The sequence below is a fragment of the Anas acuta genome, chromosome 1 (genome assembly GCF_963932015.1).
Source record: "Anas acuta chromosome 1, bAnaAcu1.1, whole genome shotgun sequence".
In the NCBI taxonomy this organism is placed as follows: Eukaryota; Metazoa; Chordata; class Aves; order Anseriformes; family Anatidae; genus Anas; species Anas acuta.
Window position 1 is genome coordinate 138942382 of NC_088979.1, and position 23604 is coordinate 138965985.

Below are 23604 nucleotides of genomic sequence, written 5' to 3' on the forward strand. Positions count from 1 at the left end.
GACACCGTCCAGGCCCTGTCCCTACAGTGACTCTGCACAGTTGCTGTCCCTCATTCATTCTTTTATGTGGGTGTTACTGTGCTCGCTGCAGCACACAAATCCTCCATTAAGGAATTGGGATATACACCGCGAGGTCATGGCCAGCTTCATGTCTCCCGTAGAGAAAGGAAGGGGGAAAAGGTACCTTAAAACACCTGTCCTCTCCCCAGAACAAAGAGTGCAGGTAGAGTGTGAGGGGTATAGGTGTTCTGTGCTTGACGCAGCATCTGGTCTCTCAACACAAGACCTCAGGTATTTTTCTCTTTTCCCTTCCTTTCCAGTGGATCTTGATAAATATTTATGACCAATCTGGACAGTAGCTTAGTGAGCTGTGTGCTCATTTTCATTTTGCTGTGTCCATGGCAGTGACTAAGATGACGTTGAGACCAAGAATTTCTTTGTGGTTTAATTACAGGTCTTGTTGACTTTCCCCTGCTGCTTTTCACCCATCCCTACGGCAGTACTCAGCCAACACCCTTTGTCACCTGCTGTCTGCATTTTTAATTTGAGCTGAGTGAAACAAACAAACAAAACGCTTATTTCTCTCATGCTGTCATCTGAAACCTTGCAATGCCTGCAAGGCAAACAGCTTTGTACCTATCCGGGCTTCCTAAATCTGGTGCTGAGGACCGGATGCTTCTGGCAGCGGGGCAGGGATTGGCGGTGAGTCAGGGCTCAGCTGATTGTTGCAGGCTGGCAGCTCGCCCGTGCTGGCTCCCAGCTACCTCATTTAGGAAGATCAGGGACTCAAAAGTAGGAAGAAAACAGCTGCCCATCCCATAGTGACAAGGAAGGGGCTCCTTGTCCCAGAGCAGGAAATAGAGTTCAGTGGATCCAGGTATGTTTGCTCTTAAGGTACTGTTGTCACTTTTGTTTCTCTGGTAAGCTTTTTTTTTTTTTTTATTTCTCTAACTGGAAATGGTTGAAGTGCTTATCAATGCATTCTTGAGCAATACAAAAGGTCTAAGTCCAAGCTAACTTATGACACCTTGTTCAGTCTGTATTTTGCTGTAATACAATAATAGAAACTCTTTCCAGTATTTATAGAAACACTTTGTACTCATTTTGTGCACTGTAGAGACAGGATTATGTCTGCGTCCACCTAGCTGTAGTCATGCCATGTTTGGCTTGGTCATTTTCACCCTGAGAAAGCTGAATATTATAGTGGTTTTTGTTTGTTTTTAAAGTTTTCCTTTGGAACTGAACTTTGAGTGCTGTTTCGTGTACTGTACCCTCACTGTTTGCAGTGGAGGAAACACTGGAGTTAATTTGATAAAGCTGCCAACCATTGACTTCTCATGCCACTGAATTGCCAAAGAAGACAGCAAGAACATTGCTACAGGATCAGAGAAAATTGTGCTCAACTTAGGAGAAGCATTTGGTTACGCGTGGTGACTGGGCAGCTCCTTCTTGTTAACTGTAGGAAGAGGTTTGGGTTCTGAGGCTGCTGTGGTGCTCGGTGGCAGCCGTCACACAGCAGTGACTCACCAATGTGAGCGTGGGGCCACACCTGTGCTGTCGCCAGCTCAGGTCCTGCTGTCAGTGAAAACAGCAGGAGCCTGGTCCAAGAGCCAGGCTGGTCCCTCAGAAGTCAGGGGTGCGTGGGTGGCAGGCGGACAGAGAGATGCTCCCAGGTATGTGCTCCCTTTTCTCTAGGAGGCAGAGGTGGTGAGCAGGATAGAAACCCTTCGCCATCTGGAATCAACCTGCAAGAAATTAATGGAGCCAGCTGAGCTGTGTCACTCTTGTACTGTTATGACTTTAGCCCTTTTAAAGTAGTTATGCTAGATTTATTACTTTTTATTTTTTCCAAGTACATTTTGATCATTTTGGCTTCTCAGTTCATTTGTGAGAGCAGGCTTTCTGGTCTTCAGATGTAAGTGCGCTGCTGGATATTATTGTTTGGCCATTGGAATTAGTCATCTAATTAAGGAGTGGTTTGACCACATATTCTATGTTTGACTAAATTGCTAAGAAATAACTTTGTGAATACTAATGATACTAAATACAGACTGCTTGGTCTACAGTCCAAGTTCTTGCTAAAGCAGCTGCAACATTTTTGCCTCCAGTGTTAAGCCAGCCCCAATAATGAACGTTGTGATGCAGCAGAAGTGGCTTTGTGCATGAATTATGTGTACTCAAATCCTGATTCAAATGACAGAAGAGAAAGTTGAAAAATCCCCATTTGTTTTACTGTCTGCTCTTCGTGATATGTTGTTTTTCAATAGTTCATATGATATTAAAAAAAATAATAATAAATATTGCTCTAGAATGGCATGTCTTCTGGAGATTTTACATAGCCATTTAAAGGACATTTTATAAGTTTGAATTGTAAAAAAAAGAAAATAATAAATAAATTAGGGAAGTACTGTGCTTGATCCCTTCCCCCTGATATTAGTACTTCTAGTTCTGTTATACACAATTCAGTATTTTTGTTTTTATGCTTCAGTAATTTATTTTACAATATCTGTATTAAATAGCTTAAATAACTATGAATATTTAAAAATCAATAAATGTATTAATTTGCAAACAACCCTAGTTGATGTGTTTGAGAGGATTTTATTTTTTTCAATGTATTGAAATGAATGTTGAATTCAGAGAACTACTTGTGTGCAGTTGACTGCAACCTCATGAGTGGTGATGACTACTTCAGATGCACCACTAATTGCTTTCCTGCCTTTGGATTTATTCTGTCTCTCAATTTCCTATGTGTCCCCTTCTCCTTTCCTGAAAAAGAAAACATCAAATTGTCTATGTTTTTAAAATATTATATAATTTCCTTTAGTAGAGAACTAAAGGAAGAGGTAGAGTACTATTGAGTTCAGCAGATTCAACTGAAACAAAGTTACTTTTTCCAGTGCTGTTTTTAATTATTTTGCTTTATATAGAAAAAAAAAAAAAAGCTACCTTTTGGTTAATTTTACAGTGTGTAATTTTCTCTGCACTAATAAAGCTTGGTTTGTACTTCAAAAACTAAGTTGTGGACACTTTATTGTAACTGTGCACCTGAACTTGTGAAAAAATACAACTTTTTTTTTTCAAGTTTCTCTTTCTGAATCCTGATTTTTTTCTTCTCATTACTGTGATGGATGTTCTGAGATTTATATTGGTGTGTGGCATTGAAGAATACTTGCTTCAAACTAATGAAGCTTGAATTACTTTCAGTGAATGATTAAAAAGGATGAAGTAGCAAAAGCTAGATTTAATAATTAATCTTTTATTTTTTTTTAATTGCAAAACACTGAGAAAGAAAAGCTATGTGTAATAGCAGCTACAAGTCTTGAGGTGAACAGTCTGCTCTTAGAGATGCTTTGAAGTAGGTGTACGGTAGGGATGCCAGTCTGTATTTTATTTCTTCATTTATGGGCATTTTTGTTTCAAAGCAGTTCTGTTTATAAGGATTACAAAAGCACTCTTAGAACCAGAACCCACAAAGTACCAGGATTCACCAGAATAAATGTTTTAGCATCTTAATGTCTTCGCAGTTATCTAGCTTCTGTTACTACTTGTTTTATTAAAAGGTCTGTATTAAGAATTTGTTTATTTAAATTCCAAAGTAAGTAATCCCCCTGTGCTATGTTGATTTTTTTTTTTTTTTTTTTTTTTTTTAAAAAGTGGGGGGGGAGATAACATTTTAACTTCACAATACAAAATAAATACACAGGTTATTTTACACTATCCTTCTTGGATTTTGCAGAAATTCATTGGTTTAACAGCCACCTAAAACTGAGTGGTTGCAGTGCATTTAAGTGTATTTAAGCTGGTGCTGCCATCCATCTGCTCCTGTTTAGGTTTTTAAAAATTCTGCTCTGTCAAAGGGGTCAACAGTTTCTCAGCAACTTCTTCCTGCCTGAGGTTTTTAGGTGGCTTGCATGCATCTAAGTCCATGTAGTTAGTAACTCTCAACATACAAAATACTAAAAATGCGTAGAACTGGCTGGAGTTTTAAGCTGCATTTTGATATAAAAAAAGAAAACCAATGGTAAGGGAGATATTTGGGTACAATGGGTAACTAATTGAGCTTGGAGACAAGTCCTTTTTGACAGGCTGTGGTCATGTTCTGACTTAGCAGAGCTGATTTATATTGGAACAGAGGAGGAAAACTATGGGATGTGAAACTGTATACAAGAAAAATACGGTATTTTTGCAACCCTTGAACTGCAAGCATGGGAATTGTTACCCTTAGGTAATTAGCTGTCCTTTAACTCTTTGATTACCACCATGGGCAATAGTGACCTGGTGTTCCCCTCAGCATTTGCACACTGTCTGGTGCTTTGCCTCTTTCCCTTGAGCCAGTACTTCCAGCAGGGCCAAGCAGGATGCTTGCCTTCAGTGCTCTTCAGTCTTATCTTTGGTGTCCTTCAGTCTGCCAACTTCACTCATATTTAAGAGCCAGGCTAGTGAAAACCTTGTAATTGAAAGTGTGGAGCTAAAGACAAAATGAGGAAACTGGCTTTTTTGTAGCAGCCTTTCTAGGAGTAGGATTGAGTAGAAATCCTGATGAATAAGGTTTCAACCTTAATGGTTTTTCTGTTTTAAATGCCTTTTTTTCTTTTCCCATTCCATTTATCAGTACTGGTTTTCCAGTCACCAGTTCTCTTCTCAGGAAAAAACAGGGTATGCAAATTTAAGTTGTGATGAAAGAGGCATGGAGAAACACAAGTAAAAGAATTCTTTATTCTTGGAGAACTTCATTTTTTCTTCCATCTCTCTCTCTCTCTTTTTTTTTTTTTCCTTGTAAAAAGAAACGGAAGGTCTGTCTTTGCTTCACAAGGAGAGATCTTCTTTCAGCACTGTACTGAAGTACAGTGTGCTGTTAATCACTTATGTGTTTTGAGTAGGAAGAAAAAATCAGTCAGGTTATTCACTTCTGTGCTCAGTCACAGAAATAAATCTGAGACATGAAAGTAAGTATTTTGGTTTTGGTTTTATCTAAATAAAGAGAGAGGGAAAAATATTATAAGTTGGTGACAGCTTTAATGTCCAGATGTGAATACTTCAGTAACCATCATGTCATATAAATCCCAGACACCTGTCCAAACACCAGAATTAATCTAGAAAAAATATTGTTATTTATTTTGCTGCCTGAATTTAGTGTATGCTAAAATCAGTGTTTGCAGCTGAGCTTAAATACGTTTTAATTCTGTTTGTACTAGCAAATGGTTGAAAAATCCAGCACTATCATACCGATTATGAATTAGGGCACACAATTTTTTTTTAACTTTTTAAACAGAAATACAGAATGATAACAGACCAGTGGATATGTTGAACCAAGAACCTGCCCATGCAGGACCAGTGCTCTTTCAGTCTGTCTGCAGGGGCAGGGGTGTCCTTATAGGCTCAGCAGACACTCCTGCAAACCTCTCATATGGCCAGAATGAGTTAAATTTCAAAAGCTTTTGCTGAACAGTTTTCCTGTTTCAATACTGAAAATGCTTATGTGAAACAACCAAGGGCATGTTTTTCCAGGGGGACTGAAAACTCTTAAGCTTTTGAGCCCATTAGCAGCGGCTCTTGCTCAGTTTGCATGCAAGCTGTGTAGACTGGGCGTGCATCCTCTCTGTTCCCTTGTGGGGATGCTGCATCTGCTTTGGAGGAGGCATTTGAGGGACTGCTCATGGCAGTGATTCCTGGATGAGGATGGATTAGTAGGACTTCAGGCCAAAAAAAGCATGTTTTTCAGCAACTTCCTTTTTCTCTACTTCCCTAGGAAAGGGTAGGAAAGCACCCAAATTCTTTCTGAATAAGTGGATTGAGCAGTGAAGGGCAAGGATATTCCGAAGTTCTGTTTAAACAAACACAGAGCCCTGTAAAGCTTTAGTCACAATCATTTCAGAAAGCAGTTGATTGGATCAATGACTGTTGATTGGAAATACGAAATGCAGGTGGCAGAACAACTTTTAAATTCGGAGAGGTGGAATTGAAGGGATTCTTGCTACATATATAACACATTCCTTCATCACCTTATTTTCACCTATTTTCTTCCCTTGTTCATCCTCTCCTTTGCCACAGAAAATAGTGGTGGTGGGGTGGCACTGAAGATACAGGCCAGTAGGTAAAGTTGAGTTATGGAAGCAGAAACGATGTCCTTAATGCTTGTTAAGATGCTGGGTCAACTGTGTGGTCAATTTATAAGATGCAGATTAAGATACCTAGCCAGCACTACAAGCAACAACACAGCTGTGTTAGTATAGTGATGGCCAGGCATTGTGCCTTTTAGGATTGGACCAAACATCTCAATGTACTGCTGTGGAAATAGAACAGTTTGTGAGATATCTTCAATGTACTTCTTCATTGTACCGTATGGATATGTGATCGGGACTCAGGCAATGCACGAACACAAAAGCTAATTATACATAAGGTTCGTTTAGCAGGTAGGAAAATGTCTTTACTTATGTTATGCTCATTAAACCCAAACAAGGAAACTAATTGTGAATTTAAGGGAACATCCACTGATACACTCTGAAGGTTTACTTCTCTTGTCTTCCATATGAGTCATAAGAACTGGCAAAAAAACAGTGATTCCTTGTGAAACAAAAGGGAACCACATGCTGCCACTAGGCTGTCAGGGATATGCAAGGACATATTCCCACAACCAGTCTGACACTTGCTTCCTGACTGAGAACACATGCTTTGCAAAGTCTCATGTGAGAGAAAGTAAAGCACAGAGAGAAACTGCCTACCTCCTGGGGTGAAGCTACACTTCATGATTTAGGAGGTTTGAAAGGAAAAAGTTACAAAAAGTTTCAGAAAGGTGGAATGTGGCAGGCAGGGATAACCCCTTACCTGCCCTGAGAGAGATATAGTAGTTCTCTTATGCTTTGGAATAGTGATATGTCTTGCTTTCACGGTAATTTCTCACCAAAATAACCATTTATTTTTAACATTTTTCATGATATTCATCTGATGACATTTGAGTTACTGTAACTTTCTGAAGTGCATATGTTCAGAGTTACACGTATGTGTGTGGATGTTGAACAGGTGGTATCCCTACGCATTAACAGAGAGGCAATCAAAAATCAAACTTTCTCCCATACTAAGATGACACATCCCAGGCCTGCAGTAGTATCAAGACATATTGCAAACTTGCAGTCCTATCACCTGCTGTTAATACTTTAATACTTTTCCTGGGACACATGTTCATGTTGCGTATCTCAGAGCAGCTCAGACAGCTGCCTTTATTATCAGGGTGAAGAAGAGGTAGTAACAGTAATATGTAAATGCAGGAAGTTAAGCCTGTGGGAGAAGTATTTGCTCCTCACCCCTGGAGTGGAGATCTGACCAGAGCTACCTTGGCTTGCAGGTAGGTGCTGGCAGGATTCAGTCCTGGACAAGAGACAGCTCCTGTGAGCCTTGAGGCATGGAGGCTGCAGGGCTGCCTTGGGCTCGTGATGGCTGTGCTGGTGTTCATCCCATTAAGACACAGCCTTCCATGCCCAGTAAACATGGACAGCATCTCATTCTTGTAGGAGCTTCATGTAGCTAAAATACTTAGCAGCTTGAGACATAAAAAGCCAGAAATTTGAGAGAAGTTAATTTAGCTTATTTTGTTGTATGCCAAAACCTGTTCGGAGGATCTAGCAGAAGGGACAGCAAGCTCTAATCTGCTTTGGCAACATTTTAAGATACTTTCAATGTAAGGTAAATATTTTGTTATGTGATGTCAACCATCCTCTTAAATTTGAAATACTGAAGGAATGGAAAGCTCTGACACCAATAATAATGTGAAACTTTTAGTGGTTCTGTTTCTGTTCTCTGCCCTGTTTTTTGATTCACTTTTTCATGTCATGAAATGAAATGGATTTGATGTATCGTGAGTACAAATGGAGAGTTCTTAGTAATATATTCATATGTATATATTAAGATATACTGCCTGCTAACTCGGACTCTGTCTGTTCAGTAAGATGAACAACGGTGTTTACTGAAGAGTTTACTCCTATTTCAGTGAGGCTTCTTAGCTTAAAGACTACAATACTCCTTGACTTCTTTATAAGACATTTCAGGCTTCATGTCATTACTTTTGGGTGAACTTTCTGAGGAAATAGCAGAGTGGCACTAGATAAAAGCACTGGCTTTTACTGAGATACTGAGATACATGCACATCTAGATGTATGTATGGTACATGCTATGTTTAATTAAAGAGATATAGTTGGCTTTCGGGAACTTCAGGTCAGATAATGGTAAGAAAATAACGGTGATGTATTTTGTCTGTGTCCTGGGAGGCTGTGGAAGCTAGGCTTCCTGTTTTGCTATCTGTTTCTTCTTTAAGAGGCTCCCTTATCTCTCCAGCGTCTAGGTTCCAAAGAGCAGGCACTGCCACTAGCTATTTATACTAAGTATTGTCAAAATAAACTTCAAAATATTTTAAAACCTCTCTTCCAAGCATATGTTTCCTCTCCTAATGTTCATAATAGTTTCTAAAAAAGTGGTAGCTTGCCAGTTGCTGAGAACTTGTGTGGCCTGTTTCTTTTCAATCATTTACTAACCAGTCTTGTAAAATATTATTTAGTCTCATTCTGTTAGGATTACAAGGTAAAATAGATTTTCTAGTCTATAGCCTTGACTGAGATGATGAGCTGGTATTTATATGTAAGATGTGTGTTTTTTATTCTACATACTACATGTGTAACCTACACATATAATAAACTTTGGCAAGAAAAAACATTTGTTAAATGTTTTTGTACTAGCGTGTGTGCTTGTTTTTTTTTCTGTAATTTTTCCCGTTTAAGATTGCTTGTATCTGCAGCATTTTATGAGAAAAAGCTGCAGTGCTTGAATCCGATAGTGATTGTTTAAAAGTAGCTTTATGGGGCTGGAGTTTCTGTTTGGCTCTAGATTAAACATTTGCCAATCTCATAGGCTGATCTCCCTTCCTGAGCGTTTTCACATCATAAAGTTTGTGCAGACCAAAGCGTACTCTGACATCGTTGCTTTATCATGTTACCTGTTAGTGAGTGGTGCAGTAGGGACCATCTGGATATGTAATTGAAAATTAATGAAGAACTTTGCTTTATATATGACACAGCAGTGTTCAGTTTGCTTTGCCACAATAGCATTAATATCCTATTGCAAACAGGCATGGAAGTAGTAGACCTTATTTATCTCACTAGTCAGCAGCAATCACTCTTGACTACACACCGGAGCCAGATCTGCTGAATGCGGAGATGCCTTTTTTATGTTGTTATTTATCAGACCAGAACTGCTGCCTTTACTCTCAAAGCAATTTATTTATTTATTTTGGAGATGCTATTTTTGCAGAAGAAGTGAAGTGTAAACCAATTTGCAGAGAAACAGCATTCAGAAAAAGTACTTCAAACATGCTTTTATTTTATGAAGTTATTTCCTTCATATTTTTCTCTCTGTTATTTCAATATCTAACAAACAGGTTCAAAGAAACATGCTATTTGGTGAAGTCATTTGTATGCTGCCCTGGAGCTGTTGATAAAATGCTTGTGATAAAATACTTGTCACCATGTATAGAAGTGAATCAAGGTAGAGTGTAGCACATGACCAGCACAGGGTTTTCAGATGCTTCATTTTATTTCTATTTATCTTTTGTATATGCAAAGTGTAGTAACTTTATTTTTAATATTTTGTCTGTGGACAGAATTGCAAGAATGTTAATAGTTTTCGTAAATGCATGAGAAGATAAAACCATTGTTGTAAATAAGCAATGGGTTATGAGGAAAAGAGGAGCTACAGGAAATTATATTAGAGCAATGCCTTGTCTGGGTGCTGCAAGAAACTTTGAGATTCAGCATTAATTGGTGAAGAGAATAATTACTACCAATTACTGAATAGATAATGTTTTAACCAAGGGGACAGGTGTGGGGGCAGAGGGAGGTGATGCAGGTTCAGGAGTAGCTGGTGAGCCAAGCCAGGCTGGGCTGATGCTGCTTACCCTCAGCAGAGCTTCCTGGGATGCTGCTGCAGCCATGCCAACGGCTGGGCTTGCAGGCAGCTTCTTATTGATGCTATTTAGTGTATGATCTGTGGCTCTTGGCCTAGCTTCTTACCATGGCTTTGAGACATACCCTGAGTCTGGAGAGCATGTGGCATACAGTAATTTATTTGCTTAAAATGAATTTGAGATTACTTAAGTATAGAACAATCAATACAAAGGCTTGTCTGTGAAAGAAGCAGAGACCTGAGTGTCCAGAAGTTTGGAAATCACCACTCTTGGATACTAAGAAGAAGCTGTTAGAACCAACTTCTCAATTGTTGAGTTTTTGCTTACTCACAGAAGACAGGGGAAACTCTAAGAGGCTGGGAAAGGGCAAAAATACAAACAAACTAAACAATAAATGCGATCTGCAAGAGAATGAAAGGATTTATGGTAGTTTGCAAAGTGAAGCACATGTGAGAGCACATGTGAGATTTGAACTCTCCCCACCCTCTTCTTCTTACCCTTTGTGTATTGCTTTGTTTTGCATTTTCTTTATTTGGTTTTGAGTTTGATAGTTTTAAGATGCTTATGTTATTGCTTCCTTGACTTGCAGTGAGGGTTCTTGAAACTCCTGCATCTTCTTGTAAATTGCAAGACTTAAACATTTTTAATACAGTTGGTTTTGTTTCCAAAATGTAGATTTATTAAAATCAAATATTGAAATAGTGTTTTAAATTCCTTGGTGAAATGACCCACCACTAACGTCGTTCAGCTGTGCTGTGGAGTGGAAGGGTCAAAGGAAGAATGTTTTCAGTTTGCTGTGAACCACTATGATCACTAGGGATTTTAAGCAGTGTGATTTGCTATAGTATCTGTGATTTGCTCAGAGCATTGTTGCTGTTGCTGGTGGAACAACAGTTATTTGATTTGCCAGTGTGGTCACAATGTGAACAGCAAGACTTGTTCCTGTCTGTTGGACACACCTTCCAGTGCAGTTTGCTTTCAATGCTATCCTGAGTGACAGGATAGGGAACTATGACAAACTGTGGTGTAGGATGGTCAAACCATTAAATAATGTACAGCCTGTTCCACTTGTCATAGCTTCTTATTGTAGCCTCAGTATGTAGACAAAACCAAACGTATCCAGACATATTGAGGGGCTGCAATGCTTATTTAAAAATGTGTGTGTGTATATATATATAAAGATATTATATATGAATTATGTACGTATAAATACATACATGGGTTGCACTAATCTAAAATGATTTTGAATCCATAATGAAAATTACAGCCTGAAAAATCACCTGTGATAGATAGTAAATGTTCATTCCCTGTTCTATGCCAGAGGACAGCGTTTGTGGTAACTCAATCACTCTCCTCCTCTCAGCCCCATAGTGAGGCCTCGGTTAAGGGGAGTTGTATAAACAGCTGCAGCAAGGCTCTTGTAAATACAGATGTCTTCCTGAACTGGGTTCTCTGGGTCACCAGGGACCATGCAAGCTGTACTAAATGGGTTTACAAGAACCTCTCCATGTGTCAGCCAACTGAGCTACACTGCTATCCACCAGAGAAATGCTGCTCTGACTTCTGGCCCTGATCCTTCCCCCACTACACTGTTCACCTTCCTCCTCTGCTCCTGCAGCTTTCTGTCCTTGCTCTGCCACTTTCTTCTCAGCCCATTGTTCCTAACAGGTTTCTTAAAATGCTCTTGAACTGTGTGTGATTCACAGGTTGGCAACTGTGCTCTTTGAAGATCTTCACTTCTGCTCTTGATCCTATTCATCCAATCAGTAATAGGATGTAAGCGTGGGACCAAGATGGAATAGCTTATTTTGTCAGCAGTCAGGAACTAATTGTTGATCACTTGCAGAATATCTTGTGGCTTGAGGAGTCATTTTGATTGTGTTATACAACTCATAGATCATATCTTAGTTTAACTTCAAAGTTAAGTCCTTGTTTTGAATAGCAAGTTGGACTGGATGACCTCCAGAGGTCACTCCCAATACTAATTGTTCTGTGATTTATACAAGTCCAGAAAGCATAATACCGTTAAGGAGCAGATGCTTCAAGTCAAAGAACTGGTGAATGTAATGCAGTCAGGAGGAAACAACAGGTGACTTACAAGCTAAAAGATAGAAGTTAAAAACCTGTGCCTCTTTTGCAGCTTAAGACACTTGTGGGCTGATAGTCAAATGCTATTGATGTACCACTATGTAACTGATAGATCCTAGAAGTAAAGGTCTGTGTGTATATTTGGAATTAATTTTGTTTAACATTCTTGTTCTTAACTCTCCTAAAAAGAGAGCAAGCTGTACAATGTTTACTGCTAAGAATATGTAAGTACTGTATGAGGGGAAAAATCAAGGTTAAAAAAAAAAAAAAAGGACTAATTTGCAGCTTTTAATCATCTCTTATAACACATTTTTATTCCTCTACACCCATTTAAAAACAGTTCAGTATCAACACGACGATCCCACTTATTCACCACAATAAAACTTTCAACAGTAATACATTGTTGTAGTGATACATCTCTGTTTATTCATTTTGCACTTGATTCGTGTTGGTGAATCACTGAACTTTGATTCTTCATGCAACCAGGTATTTGTTTTGCTACTATCATCATGTGGCGTAAGCACACCATTGCTTGTCTATAATGATATGTATTCTCCTAAAATGTTAGTGCTACAAACATTTTTTTGTGGTCAATGTACATTAGCTACTAGTACATATCATGGTATTTTTTTCCTTGAAGTAGAACAAGAATAACTTGCTTTTGGAACTTGACCAATAAATACAAACCTAAAACAGTAGAACTACCAAATTGAAAGTCAAATCAACATAGGGGCTAATGCCTGTTTTATACTTTCTGATATCATTTTAGCTACTTAATATCTTGTCTGAAAATACCTTTATTTTCTGAAGATGGATGCTGAAGATTTGCTCTTTTACTTTCTATTATTAATGTCTGTATTACTCAGTTACAAGCCCCCAAATTGTGACCTTCTTCTAACTCATGAGTCACTTCGACTTCTTTTAGATCCTCTTGTGAGGGTTCTGGCTCCAGTGGTGCAGGCTGTCCACACAAGCCATGCCATGAAGAGTCCAAATACTGCCCTGATTTGTGCCTTAATTTGTGTGATGCAGTTGCATTTCTCAGTGTTCTGTTTATCCTCTTTTCATTCTATTTTTTTCCTCTCTTCTTTTTTTGCTGACCATAATAGTGGGAAGAAATAGTCTGTTCCCGCATTGAGTGGGAGATACCTTTAGGGCTGTAATGGGTGCTGCAATAAAGACAGAAATCCAGAGGCATGTGGGTTGACATCTATTCCAAACCATGGAGCATGGCCACCATTTTCAGGTTCCCTGGTCACTGGGGGATGGTGGGAAGCAGGTCGTTCTGCACTGCTGGGTGCACCCTCCAGCTGTGCTCTGCTTTGCTAGAAACAGTTGCCAACATCCCTGCCAGGTCTCTGGGTTGCTTTGTTGCTAACAACCCAGAGGTGCCAGCTAATATTGCTGCCCCGGCTCCCAGGTTTATTGTTTTCGGAAACCTTTGGGTGTGCTTGGCTCAAGGGGAGTGTGTTTTTCCTGTTCCTGCCCTGGCGCACACCTGTGCGGGTGCAGGAGCCCGTGCTCGCTGCTCGCACCCCTCTGTAGCCTACCCACATCTCCCCATCTCCCAAGCCTTTGCCCCAACACAAGTCATCTGCTGTGCTGGTGCTTTGGGAGAGGATCTACGCGGTGGAGGAGAGACATGCAGGTGGAGCTGGCCACAGCCAGCATCAAACAAGGGTCGGTGTGGTCCGTGGGCTGTTGGCAGGCTTTCTGACACCAGCGCACAGTGTGTGCAGTGGGTAGGGGTCTCACGGGGTGGCCTGGCTGCCCCAGCCAGGGCTTGAGCAGCAGCTTCTGCTGCCTGGGAGGGCTTTCAGTCAACACTGGCTCAGAGAACTGCTGGTGTGTGCCTGATAACCTCTCCTATTTGAAGATTCAGTGAAGAGACTATCGGCTTATGTTAGCCCTTCTGATTTGGAAGGTACCTTCCCTTTCTAAGCAGATATGTTTGTCCTCGTTATTTTTCTAGCTCATAAGGTCCACCCCTTGTTGCTGTTTAAGGGTGGATATCTCCTGCTACTCACCTTGCAGCTCTGACTAGGTGCTGGTGGTTGCACTACAAAAATAGCAACCGGTGACTTATATTCATTCGTGGTGATAAATGACCTTGGAATCAAGTCTGTCATGAAATAAACTGTAAATAACTAAGCTTTACCTCGTGAAACCCTCACTGAACCCAGGAGGTTTCTAGTTGTAATCTCATAACGGTTAAAGTCTAAATCACTTCCTAGAGACTGTGCTTTTGTGCGGTAGTCAAAACAAATAAAAATTAAATGCTATGCATACCTTTTTTAATGTACATAACACAATAACCACCATACACAGTTAAAAAAATAAATATATATATATATATATATATATATATATAAGCTGATACAAATACAGAATTGTTAAACTTCAGAATAGGAACAGGCTCTCAAGCTCACTGTCTCCCTATTTTTTTATTCTGAAAATCTGTCAAAACTATGAAGTTTGGTCATCTTGAGTTCCGTTCCAACCTGATATTGTAAGTTGAAATACTTGTCATTCATATCCAAAGAAAAGGGGTGGAAAGGCGACAAGGGTGCAATTTTTTGAGAGTAGGGAATGAAGTGGAAGATTGAAAGTCTCTGAGAAGAGTAAATTTCCCTTCTAAAGCTTCTCTGCTAGTTTGGAGTATTGAAAGAGTCCAATCATTTCTCCTGATTTAGGTTTTTAAATCAAGCAGGACTAATATTTTGGGCGTTCTGAGCAGAACTATCCATGACCATTAATGCTCAAATTACCCAGTGTGGGATTTAATCCTGGGAATGAGCATATTGTGGTGAAATAAATTATTTTCTGAGGTATTTGGAAGTGAGTCGTAAAGATGACAAAAACATCCAGCTGACTGCACTACTGTGCACAGAAATATTACTCATGCCATGTTTTTCTTTGAGAATCATCCTGGTATGAGTCCCTTGATTGTTATGAAATTGGAATCTTTTTCAAAATCAGTGTTAAGAAAAGGCCGATGGAAGCTGATTGATTGATCTATGGTTCCTTCATCTCCTTTCCCCTCTCTGGAAAGAGGGTAGAGGTTGAGAAGTGAAACTGTAGCTTCATTGGGAGAGAGACTGTTTTGCATCGCATGAAGCTCTTTTACACTTTTTTTACACTTCTAATTCATATCTTAGCATATCTTGTAGCTGACTGAAAAATTATTTCAGTTTCCAGGCAGTGTCTGTCTTAGAAATGTGTTGTGACTTTACCTGTTGCATCCCACTTCTAAAAAGTTCTGAAATGTCAACTTGTCTTCTAACAGGGTTTTCAGTAATTTTGGTAACATTATGGACCTCCTTTTTCTACTTTTATTTTAATTTGAAATATTGAGCTGTGGCTTCAAGTATTTCTTATATTAGCAATCAACTTTCAAGTGTTTATCTTCTGTGTACACCAAGCCAGGGATTAAAAAAAAAAAAAAAAGAAAAAGAAAAGAGAAGAAGTGAGATTTTTTCCTCTTCCCATCTTTGTAGGCTTGGGGAGAGCAACACAACTAAGTTTATTTTTGTGGGATATGGACAGAAGGCAAAATATATTATTAAAAAATACAGTGTAGAAATGCATTTCTCTCTAGATAATATACAAATACTCAAAACCGCATTTTACTGCTTACAGTTGCCTTGTGGCTTGAAATATATCCCAAATTCCTCAAGTTCTGTGCAATCTTTTCTCTTTTATAGAGGAATGAAAATGCATGAATTTGGAGCTGTGGCTTCTTCCTCCACCCCTCCTAGCCCTCTGCTCCTGAGCAGGGGGTGTCCGAAAGCCATTTCTGGTTAATGAAGCACCCTGTGCTCAGGCCAATAGCGTGAGTTAGGAATGAGAGATTTATTCCGTTCCTTGCCTCAGCTTGGAAAGTTTGGAAAATCATCTCTGGAAAAGCATTTGCAGTCAGATTGGCAGTAGTTTGTATATCACTTGTGCCTAGTTTTCTGCATCATGTGTATCATCCTGCTTTGGAGTGCACTAGAGCATGACAAGGAGAGCTAGATAATAACAGCCTAACATAAGGGAAGTGCAAAGTACATGACCCTACACTGTACGCTCTTCCATTTCATGAGCACATCCAGAAGCATCTCATCTCCTCCTGAAAAAGCCCTCATTAGAGCATCCTTATTATTATATATAGAGGGCAATTTAAAGACTTGCTTGGTAACTACTCAAAGAAAGTGAAATCTGCTGGAGTTTAGTGCGTTTGATTTAACTGCAGAGAACGAAGAGGCTGTGTGATGTATACCAGAAGTTTGAAAGGAGGGCCATTGATGCCGCTGGCAGAGTGCTGCCAGATCACTTTGTCCTTTCCTGGTCACAGACCAGAGCCCTCTGGTCATGTGCATTGCAGCTGCATGGCTGCATCTGTTAACGATTAAAAGCAAAACGGATGTTTAGTGTTGCTTGAGCTTCTAGATTGCACCAAGCTGGAGGAAGAGAGTGGTGCCTGGCAAACTGGTGCCTCTGCTTCAAGCTGCCGTGAAAGTGTTCGTGCAGGAGAGGGGATGCTCTGTGCATGCTGAGGAGCAGCCATCTGCTAAGCAGTCCAAAGCCTGGCCAAGGAGCCCCTGGAGCTCACCAGTTGATCTGGGCAGCTGGAGAAGACGTTAGGACACTGTTGTTTTTGTCTGTCTGTATGTTAATGGACACCCTCCCTCCCCACAGTTGATAATTTTCTCATATGTTCTTCATGGAGGCATGTGAATATTCTGAGGAATTCTTCCAAACTGAGCTGTTTGTGTTCTTGACTGGGAAAAGGCAGAATGAGGAAGATGGGGACAGCAGGGCTTGATTTGAAATTTGGCTGCAGATGCCCTGATTTGAGCCTAAAAATGCATGCACTTTTTCCCCATTCCTAGAGCAGAAGCACTTGGTATTTCCCCAAATGAGTGTTGATATTAGCATGACTCAAGGCTGTCACTGCAAACCCTGTGCACCTTTTCTTTAGCCAGGTATGAGAATCCAAACCAAGGGCCCCTGCAAACGCCTTGCACTATCAGGTGTGATTCAATTAACGTTTCTCTATCACAATTTTGACAGGGTAGAAGAGGACCTGATGGGTGCAGGTGCTGCAGGGTTGTGTGAGCAAGAGCAGGTGGTGGTTGTGCCCTCAGAGGACCCTCCTGTGCATCAGATGCACTTTCTTTCCTTTGGGTACTAGATTTTCAAGAGGAGCTGCTCCAGCAGTCGAACTGGAGAGCAGTCAAGGCTTGTGCCCAGGGGAGGGGTCTGGTCACAGGAAAAGGGCTGAATTCGCCTTCCTTCTCCATCTCTACCTTCTGTAATCCTCCACCTCCTCGAGCTGATTAGAGCACCCAGCTGACCCCGTTTTTATGTTTTAAAATGGGCACATACATCTCCCACTAACGTCACCTGAGAGGTTGGCACTGCCTGTGGCATTGCTAGCGATTTAAATCCGCTTGGAAGAACTGAGTCACAAATCTGAATAGCAAAGGAAGCAAATTTTTTGGATGTGTACTTTGCCGAAATGTCACCTTCAGTGCTCTGGACTCCAGCCATGCTGTTTTCCCTTCCATAAAGGGCACAAAGGTAGTTAGCTTGGCCATCTTGGCTAGATATTAATTGTGCTGATGCCTTTGGCTATGAGCATCGACCTTGCTCTGCATGAGCAGAAAATGTCTCAGTAACCTCTCTGTTCATCCTGTGCAGTGTAATATCCCTGCAGAGCTGATAAGAGGAATGGCCACATAGTCCCCTGGGGTTGATTAGGTCTGTGGTGATGAATGGTGGCTGTATGGGGGCACAAGGCAGTCTCTTAGGAGAGCCGTGGCTCAGCTCTGCTTTGGGAGAACCGTTTACAGACCTCGTTGGTCCGTGCTGCTGACTGCATATTGTGGAGACTTTCCATCGTCTTGTGGCCTCTCTTTGCAATAAAACTGAGTGAGAGCATCAGTGAAGTAATGCATATATAGCTTGTTTTTCAGTAAAGGCAAATCTGGAGAGAACAAAATAATTTAAAAAGTTGTTTAGGTTTATTTCATAAAGTGTAATGTAGTATCCAAGGAACAGGAGAAAAGTCTCCTTTCTGTGGATCTTTTGCAAAATCTGAGGCTATTGGACTAGGGAGTCTCTTCCTGGTTGGTTCATGGAGAAAATGTTTAAAATGTGACCCAAGCATGGGTAACTTGGGGACTAAACTGTTTGTTTGCGGATAAACAAACATGGGGCTGTCCTTCCCATTGTAAACCATCTTGTCCCTGTGCTAAATTTTAATTGTGCCATAGTGTCAGCTCTCTCGTGTGTGCTGGACTTCAAACTCAGGTGTCCCAAGGGAGTTTGAGATTTTTATGTCTTATTTTTACTTCCCTGTAAAGTCAGAAAGAGGGCACAGATGACCGGAGTAGTTGTAGCTTCTGCCATTTCGCTGAAGTCTGTGAAGATCTGCCTGCCTGTCAGATCTGTGAGTTTTCGGAAAGAATAAAGCAATAGCTGGGAAGCATAAATTGCCACATCTATTCATGAAGTCCCCTACCTACCGTGGGTAGGTATTTGTAGCTGTCAGTGTTAATGATCTCAGTGGTCATCCAACCCAATCAGACAGGAGATGAGGACAGTCATGATGCTAATGGCAAGCTGAGTCACTTATTTAAGGGCCTTGAACAACATGGGGAACTGTTGTGGGGGCTGTGGCAGGCTTATTTTTTCTAGGAAAACCTTGTTTTACAAACTCTGCTGCAGATGTGCATGACAAAAGGAAAAGGAGGAGAAACACATAAGGCTGAATTAAACAATATGAGGAAAGAGAAGGGGTTATGTAAAGTTGAAGAATCAAGGGGATATGGTTTAGAAAAACACTGAGATAATGAAAGATAATATATAGATGAAGTAACTGTAATATTTTTTCTTCCCCCTGAAACTTGCCTTGTGAGATCCTATGGGAAATAGAAGTTGACGTCTGCTTACTTTGGATAGTTGAGTTGGAAAAACAAATGAGATGGTATGCATGAGACATCACCCTTGTAGGCCTATTGCAGTGCTGATATGAGTGATAAGTTATAAAAGAGAGAGGAGGTTGCGGTGAGCCAACTCTTTATCAAACAAGACTGAAGGACAGGATATTTTTATAAGCCCATTTTAGCACTGATTGTGTGCATGTTATTACCTTTTATTCTTTTAAAAAAATTATTAAGCTAATGAATTGCTTGGGCATACTGTGCATAGAAGCAGTATCAAGTGAGTTTAAACTGCAACAAGGATTTAGAGTATTTATTGAGAACTTTTTCAGAGTAAGGCTAATGAGACCCTGGGGTACCCCAGACTTGGCTTTTAGCCTCTCTAACTGGTGGCAGGAGGAGAGGTTGAGCAAATACTTTTTGGGAAGTACCTTGGCACAGTTGCTCCTGCCCTGAGGATGTGAGATGACTTCTCTCCTTCTCAGCCCCACTTTCTGTGATTGTGAAACTGTTTAGAAAAAATACTGCATTTGGTGGAAGGACATACGCATGGTAAAATCCGATGTGATCTGAGTAATTTTTCAATAATTTTCTCCTGGTTCCTTTGTACTCCAGGTCTGACCCAGACCTGCCTTAGGTTAGACAACAAGCGTCAGAGTCCTGCATGGAAGTGTGGATATCTAAGAGTCTTTGTCAATATATTTGTTAATTATTTATGCCACTAAAATATGAATATACTTTAGTATCTTTTATCATTTTTAATTAAAGTGGAGTTCAAGAGGGTATATGCTTAACATTTGAAACCTATAAAGATAAAAGCTATTTTCATAAAAGAGCTTCTTTAAAAGCTTTTTTTTTTTATTCTTTAGTCTTATTTTTCTGTTTTAGTTTCTCGTCACAGTAATATAAAGATACATGTATTGAAAACAAGTAATAAGCACTAGGAATGGCATACAGAAAAAAAAAAAGATAAAAAATAGAGAAAAAAGTTCAGCTTTTCATAGGGTTTCAGAATTCTTTGGGTGTTTGCTAGAAGTGCTGGCACTAATCCAATGTGCTTTTATTGGCATACATGAACAAATTATCCAGGACACAGCTATTTTTCTTACTGTAGTAAAAACAGGGACTCTGAATGGAGGCTTTGTGTAGGACAAATATTTTTCCTTTGAAACCGGGTAAGAGTTTAAAGTTTATCTAATGTGCCTTCTGGAAAAGGATATTTTTTCCTTTCCAATCTCATGAAATAGAATATATATTACAGTATAAGCAACTCGGAGCTCTGTAAACAAAATTAAATCATTGGTGAGGAGCTGGTGAAGTTTTATAATGAACAGGATTTCTTAGTTGCTTACAGTGTGGGGGAGAGCTCTATTTATATGGGCCTTCCTCTTTCAAACAAGTTTCTGTGGATGCCCTCGCTCTAGCATCTTTTTCAGGGATATTTGTGTTTTATGCCCACATGAGTGTAACCAGGAGGAAAAAGGCCTCATATATGAAGACCTCAAGATAGCATTCATTGTTTTAAGGACTATCTCAATGGGTAATCCTTCTTACTCCAGTTGAAATTGTAATTCATTTTGCAGTGATGTCATTGCTATGAAAGTCAAACAGCCCATGAAGTCTGTCAGTTCTGCTTGATATCATATATTAGAAGTACCAAGGAGATGCAGAGTAGTTGAAATGTGTTTTTCTGGGAGCAGGGAATTGAAAGAGAGAAAATAAATAAATCCAACCAACCTATAGTGTCTTTGACTGTCAGTCTTGCAAGAGCCCTATAAATTAGTGACTCATCCTGAAAGCTAAAGAGACAACTTTATTCTTTCTTAGCACTATAGGAAGGTAGCCATATCTTCGAAAAAAGATTTTAGAAGTGTGTTTATGCCGTAGCACTGGAGTTAGTTCTAGAAAAATTCCAGAAGTGCGTGGAAATGAATGGTGCACTCCAGTTTTCCCCAGTCTATCACCTCACCTCTCCAAGCAGGAAAAAATCAAAAAACATTAGCACAAATGGCTTTTTTAGCTCCTTCTCTTTGTACTCTCCACTTTACCACACACTCTTACTGCACACATGCGTGTTTCTAATAAAAGAACTAAGTGGAGAACAGTAATTCCATCTTCTAGAAGATTTTTGAGTGTTAGCTTCCTTCAAAACCTTTGGAAACTTTCTGAAAAACAGAGCTCCTCTGAGGTTTCCTGGGAGCAGGATGTAACGGGCCCCAGTCCAAGAATGAGGTTTCCATTGGGAGCCCAGCTGACATAATTAAAAAAAAGTAATAATTTGACCTTGGAAATGCCTCAGCAAAATGTTTTAAATTCAATGAATCATCAAATTGCAGTAAAATAACTGGTTGCAGCCTTTCAGAATCCCTTTCTAGTGATGCCTTATTAAATTTGATGTGGTAACCAGCAATGACAAATTCCTGGACAAAATTTTCTTGTGATATGTGAAAACTCAAACTCCACAATTAGAGGAAATTGGAGCCAAAACCGTTTTGTGCTGATTATAATTTGACTTTTTAAAAGGTTTATAATGTTGTCATCTTTAATCACTGAATGTTTGCTGGAAGCCTAGCGAGTGATTCTAAGGGCACTGAAGTTTATAAAACAAACAAAACTTTATACTTTTGCTTCTAAAAATCAAGTCTGTAGCTCTGGCCATTCAAATCAGAGGCTGCTTTAGAAATGTGAATTTGTTAATTGGGGAAAAAATCACGTTTCTGTACTTAATCAAGTAGTTAAAAAATACTCAAAAACTTGACATAAGCTGAATATATGTTTTCATATCTGAAATGCATATAGAGGAAGAACTTTGCCCAGATTGCTGGAAGACAAAATTAGTATATGTATAGGGAGAAATAAATAACTGAAAATAGGAAAAATCAGAGACATGAAATGCCAGAATTTTAAATTGCTTTCCTTCCCACAAGTTGTAGAATCTGTTTCTGTTCACTCTTATTTTGTTCCATGCTACCACGGCTTAGTTACAGACATACACTGTTAATTCAGTGGTGGACTCTGACTTATACAGCTTAGTTCAGCATGTTCTTGTATACTTCACTTTGTGCTTAGTGGTTGCTGTCCAATGAGAACTAGTCAGTTATCTATAGATTTTAAAATACTGCCTTTTGTTTACTCACTGCATTACAATAGAGTCTCTTTGGATTAAGTGTACATTAATGCAAACAAAAATGGATGTTCAAAATTTTTGGTGACCCAAATAATGATCACCAGCTGACGTTTGGGTACAGGTGAGGTACTGCGTGCCTGAAAGTGCTGAGAGCTGCATAGGCTGCATTCAAAGTCAAGGATCCTACTGATCATAGTCACACCTGTTTTTAACCCTAGGTGACATGAGGCAGTCCTTGAAGTCTGTTGTTGCACATTCCCCATTCAGAATTCAAAGCCTTGGAGAAATACTATGAGATGTAGAAAGACTGTCCATTTGGCTTTGCAGTTCTGTAAAAGCAAGCAAGTTGCACAGCTCTTATCATATCTCTACATTACTCCACTCTGCTATGGGACGAGAAATGATTTTGGATTACCTGATTGGTGTCAAGGGGGTATTTCAATTAGAGGAGAAAACATATTTTTTCTAGTGCATACTTTCCAGTGACAACAAAATCTTATTGTATTTTTTACAGTATTAAATTGAACATGACAATCAGCTCGCTCATCACCCTTGGGTGATGGCAGTATGGATTCCTTCCTTCTTTTCAGGTGGGAAAATTGAACAGTTTTTTTAAAAGCCAGTGAGGCTGGTGTTAGGTCTTAAAATAGCTTCTGATGTAACTTGTTCTCCAATTCTCTTTAAAAATTAATTTTGTTTTCATCTGCCTTGTCTGTCTTCTGCCTATTTTCAAAGTCCCTGTGGTTTTGTTTTTGTTGTTAGTTTCCTATATGGATACTGAATCCAGCCCCCTCCTCATGGTGTCTCCTACTGTTAATGAAAAATAGAAGAGATAATGATCAATTGAGTGAGTGGATGGTGATTTAAATACAACTTTCAGGAGCAGCATTTTTCTCACATAGATTAAAACACAGTATTTTTTTTTAGGCTCTTGAGTTTGAAAGAAATAGGGTTCCTGTAAAACAGGGTAAATTTTAAAGATAACATACTTTTCAGTTGTTAATGTCTTTCAACCAGCTTCAGTTAAATGTTGAGCATGCCCTGCTGTGAGGAAGGGCACAGAGGTTGCTGTCATACCATACAGCTATGTAACCACGTGGCTTTATGGACAAGTGTTCTGTGTTCTGTGTGTGCATGAAAAGTGAAAACCTGGTCTCTCCTGGGAGATATGCCTGGAATGAGTTCAAATACTTTCCAGGTAGCATGTGTTAATTTAGTACTTCAGTGTATACATGATGTTGTAAGTTCATTGAAGAGTATTAGGGGAATATTTTTAAATTGCTTCTGAGAATATGAAGAGTCTACTGCCTCGTGAAGTGTTAGCATGTCTTGTTAAAGCCCAAAAACTTGTGATGGTGACATTAGTTTTAAAACATCTTAATCTAAACTCATGAGCTGTTACATATCAGCCTTGTGAAGCTTCGTTTGCTGCCATTCGTGCACATTACTTGATCTAGATGAAACTAAAGACCTTTCTTAATTGGGAAGTTTGAAAAGTTAATCAGCATCAT

The 23604-nt window shown here is 39.6% G+C and overlaps 1 protein-coding gene across 7 annotated transcripts in view; it reads left to right on the forward strand.

Moving 5' to 3' along the window:
* Positions 1 to 23604, forward strand: part of EPS8 (EGFR pathway substrate 8, signaling adaptor) — a 133552-nt gene that overhangs the window by 48093 nt on the left and 61855 nt on the right. The window contains exon 1 of one of the 7 annotated variants that reach the window (XM_068659967.1): positions 744 to 877. The exons of the other annotated variants lie outside the window; for them this stretch is intronic. The gene's annotated coding sequence lies outside the window, so the exon portion shown is untranslated. Of the gene's footprint in view, positions 1 to 743; positions 878 to 23604 lie in introns of those variants that run through there. 7 annotated transcript variants of the gene reach the window in all.